Genomic DNA, 4,640 nt, shown 5'->3' with positions numbered 1-4,640 from the left:
ATACATGTATCTACACTTACAGAAAGATAAGATAGAGTGACAATATGAACATATGTTGCAACAAGGAATAATTCGGCCTAATCATTTGCCTTTCTCTTCTAGTGTTATGAGTTTACAAACATGACAATACATGAAAAATTTGTGTTGATTACTGTAAGCTCAATGCCAAAATAATCAAAGAAAAATTTTCGTTACCAATGGTTGATAAGTTACTAAATAAATTCCCCAGGGCCAAATACTTCACTAAGTTAGATATTTGATCTAGCTAACATTAGGTTCGCATGGATGCTTCTAATATTGAGAAAATGGCTTTTCATACGTACAATGACCAATTTGAGTTTCTAATGATGTCATTCAGGTTGACTAATGCACCCTTAACCTTTCAATCTCTTACAAATGAGTTATTTCGTAAGCACTTACGTCAATTTGTCATTGCCTTTTCTGATGGTATTTTAATTTATAGCCAAACATGAACATCTAAATCATGTTCTAGTCATTTTTTACTTATTATGAGCTTATTGTATTTGTTTAAAGACATCTAAATACTCTTTTAGGAAATCCCAAGTGGTATGTTTTGGTCATGTTGTTTCTACAACAAGGGTATCCATTAACACAAGTAAAATTCAAGCCATCATTGATTGGCCTAAACCATAACCTATGTCATCTTTATAAAGCTTTCTTGGGCTAGCAAGGTATTACTGTAAATTTATTTGAGAGTATGGTACACTTGCAAAACCCTTAACTTATATGTTTAAGTGAACTTCTTATAGTATTACACTTGTCAAAATTTGATGATGAGTTTGTTGTGGAATCTGGTGCTTTCAATGTTGGAAAAAATCCGGTTGGAAAATGATTTTCCTGCACAATGGAAAAATAAAAAATTTGAAAACTGAGCCGGTTTGTGATATTTATGACAATAAAATTTTCTCAAAATAGTACCTATGCTTTTAACCGAATAACCTTCTCTGCTATTCTCATACCACGAGCTGCACCGAGTATGGGCTCAAACAATCTCGAATCAAACACAGAATCATAAATAATTTTCTTACTTTCAATAGGAAAGTAAATTTGACTCTCTCATAGAAAATGGTAGAATTGTTATTTCTTGACAATAGAATTTATACTTAGAAATAAATTCTGATTATTTTTAGGTAAAATAACAATATCTCAAAGTTATGTATAACTTGTTGTATGTTGTGGTGTGTTTAAAGCCCTACTGGTGCCATCTATTTATAAGGAGAGGAAGTGAAACCCTAGTTAAATTAGTAGAATAAAAATAATGTTATTTAATACAAAAACAATCCCTTAGTTGAACTAAGAGAGAGATGGGCGGCTAGCCCTAGTTATTTTATTAGGGTTGTCACCCTTGATATTTACTATGAGGGGTTTTGGGCCTCTCCTAGATCAAGTCCAATTATATGTGCTTCCTAAATTTCTAACACTGCACTTTATAATTTAATCCAACCCAATGCATGTTTTTTTTATTTTCCAAAATAAATATTATTTATTAAATTAATTTAAATTAATTAATTTTCCAATTAGATAACTTTCTCAACCTAATCTAATTCCGTTAAAATCATGACAACTTTACTATAAAAGAATCTATGATGAAATATATTTAATTTCTACATTCAACTGATTCACAATGACCAATTAATTTAAACTCATTTTCAAACTTCAATTAATTAAATAATAATTTGAAAAACTTAAATTAATTCTTATGTCATTCCATACTTAGTAAGAAACCACATTCATTTCCAAATGTAACTTATTTATCTAACTTTATCATTTCTATCTATTTTTGTTCATTTGACTCAACATGCAATTCATTTCTGGTTTCAACGAGTTAGTGGAGAGACCGATTGGACTTGTAATTAAAGATAAAATGATTCCTAATTAAGTTTTAGCTTTTCTCTTATTAATTATAAACTCATTCATTCACGAAGTCATTCCACTATAGTATCGTGAATGAACTCTTCCTAGTTACATATCATTACGAAAACTACTTGATCAGTGCTCGTCTAATGACCTTGTCATAAGTATGTTACCCTAATAGGACATCCTTAATCTCTTTGGGATAAATTCGTTCTACCAATATGATCCTATTTTATCTCATGGTAACCATTACATCTTCCTTCATGAAAACTTAATTACTATCAAATAATAATTAAGTCATTCATCACAAAGACCCGTGGCCACATTTACTTATCATCTGTCATGTAATGCCAACGAGTGGATATTATTTACTCATGTATTGGGATATGAATTTCATTATTTTGAATGATGTTATATACTGCAGAAGTCGTATACCCAATGTACCAACTTTTAATTCATTATCTATTTCAACTCAAGCTTTTACTCACATCAAAGTATGCGAGTCACATACATAGTCTATCATCCACTTAGGATTAAGGTATGTCACATTATGAACGTCACAAGTGAAAAAAATCCATAAATGGATTCAATATATATTCTACTTGGGTTCTGTCCGATGTATGATCAATCCAATCAGTCACATCTATGTCTCTATCTTCTGGGAGTCATTCGCTTCGATACTCAAGATAAAACATCTCCTCAATTGGACTTGATAGACGACATATTAGTCTTTCAATCGATTTGCTCATTTCTAATTAGACAAGAACATGTTTAGGTTCATCTAATAATATAAGTTGTATTTTCGTATCACGATCGGACCATGTAATATCGCTTCGTATTAGTTAAACATTAGATAACCAAAGAGATAATATTTGCTTCCATTTTGCTTTGCATGAAAAAATCATTGATGATAATATGCAAAGGGTGTTAATGTATAAATGCTCTCTTGGTGGACATAATAACCGCTCTGATTACAATTAGTGTCCATCTAGAAATGCTCTCTCGTGGGTGCTGACCATGTTCCCCATTGTTCCAAACCCTACTTATGTTATTCATGATGACCTCTTTATTGATACTCATTTTCTCCATTTCAAATTGGTGTCAGCTATTGACGTTTGACTAAATATTTGCCATAATTGTTGATTTTTATCTTGGTCTCTTTAATTTACTCCGGATATCGTATGGATTTGACATGCCATTCTGGCAATAACCTACATTTTTGGCAGCCCACATTTGATCCCCTTAACCGTTTCTACCTTGGGTATTCTCACCTGGTCTTTCTCATGCTATTTGGCCCTAATAAACCCTTGTTTCCTCCACTACTGTCCGACAGACTTTCCTTCTAAGATAGATCCCTACAGATTTTCCCACGCTACTTAGTCCTATCTTGTCATCCTTTTTCACTGTAGATCTCTGATAGACTTTACCAAACCAAGCGTTTGGCTTAGAATCTACTTCATGGACTCACCTAACGTACCCAATGTCATTTTATTCGTCAATCACTAGCAAACTCATAATGACGATTACTGAATATCTCGAAGAGGGCACCTCGTCTATTACTTCAACCTTGATAAGGTCACATAGACCAATTTCCCCCTTTTTCATAATACTTTGGCGGTTCCTCTTACTAGTCTATTTATCCATGTTTTAAGGAGTGCCAACTCATCCCAATATATAACTCGTAGCGTGAGTCTTACAATGACTTCCCTCTTCTTGCGCTATTATTTTTCTTGGCTCAACATTTTGGTGCACTTAATCTGTCACCATAGAACAACTATAGCCTTACACAGTATGGACTCATGAATACTGTCCTAACGGACTACCTCGTGTTTAATATCCCAGCAGACTACCTAATGTTTACTATCCCAGCAGACTCTATATATAGTCATAGTCGAGCTATGGTATTACACATTAAACCTTTTTAAGGTGTCACCCCGTAGGACCTGTATATTATTGTCACAATGTCTCCCTAAAGAGCCTATAGATCATCGTTGCAATGTTGCTCTATGTAACCTAATTATCATTGACATAGTGTCGCCCCGAATGATTAGTCAATAATCGTCATCACAGTTTCACTCTAGCGAGCCATTAACTAACCATTCCACGATGTCGTCTAACTCCCTTGAATGCCCATTTCAATCCACCAATTCCTCCGTTTCGCCCTCTTTTCCTATCTTCATCTGCCCAATCAAGATAATTCATTCCATACTCCATATACAATAAGAACATGCTTTACACATATAACAATGCACTTATTTCTATGACATATAATATGCCATATATCAATACGACCATACAAACCACATCTTACATGTTGAGAGCATACTTGCAAGTAAACATGTTTTCCACAGCATAATGCATGCTTAGCCTACTCATTCATCGTAAACACATACAAAATCGTGAATTCAGATTAAAATCTCAACAGGTATATGAATAGGACAATTCTAACACAACAACAGACAACAAAGGTGGTGTGCAGAATCTCACCTGAGCTATTTTATCCTCGACAACTTAGCTTTTCCAAATGTCAAAGTCTCCTTCATCCTGAAAGCTAAGCATAACAACCATATATCAGTTAAATCGAAGGCATTTAAACCTTAAAACCCAAAACCCACATTACAGAAACTTATTAGGAATTCCTTACTTTCTCCTTCCTCGAATCCTTGAGTACAGAAGGTTAAGAAAGCCTACCAGATTCTCAATTTCTCTTTTTTCAGACTTTGATTCTCACGAATTTTGCTCCATGCAAAGCCTTCCTGAGTTCT

Source organism: Gossypium hirsutum, chromosome D07 (assembly GCF_007990345.1).
Source record: "Gossypium hirsutum isolate 1008001.06 chromosome D07, Gossypium_hirsutum_v2.1, whole genome shotgun sequence".
Classification (NCBI taxonomy): Eukaryota; Viridiplantae; Streptophyta; class Magnoliopsida; order Malvales; family Malvaceae; genus Gossypium; species Gossypium hirsutum.
This window is presented reverse-complemented; position numbering follows the sequence as displayed.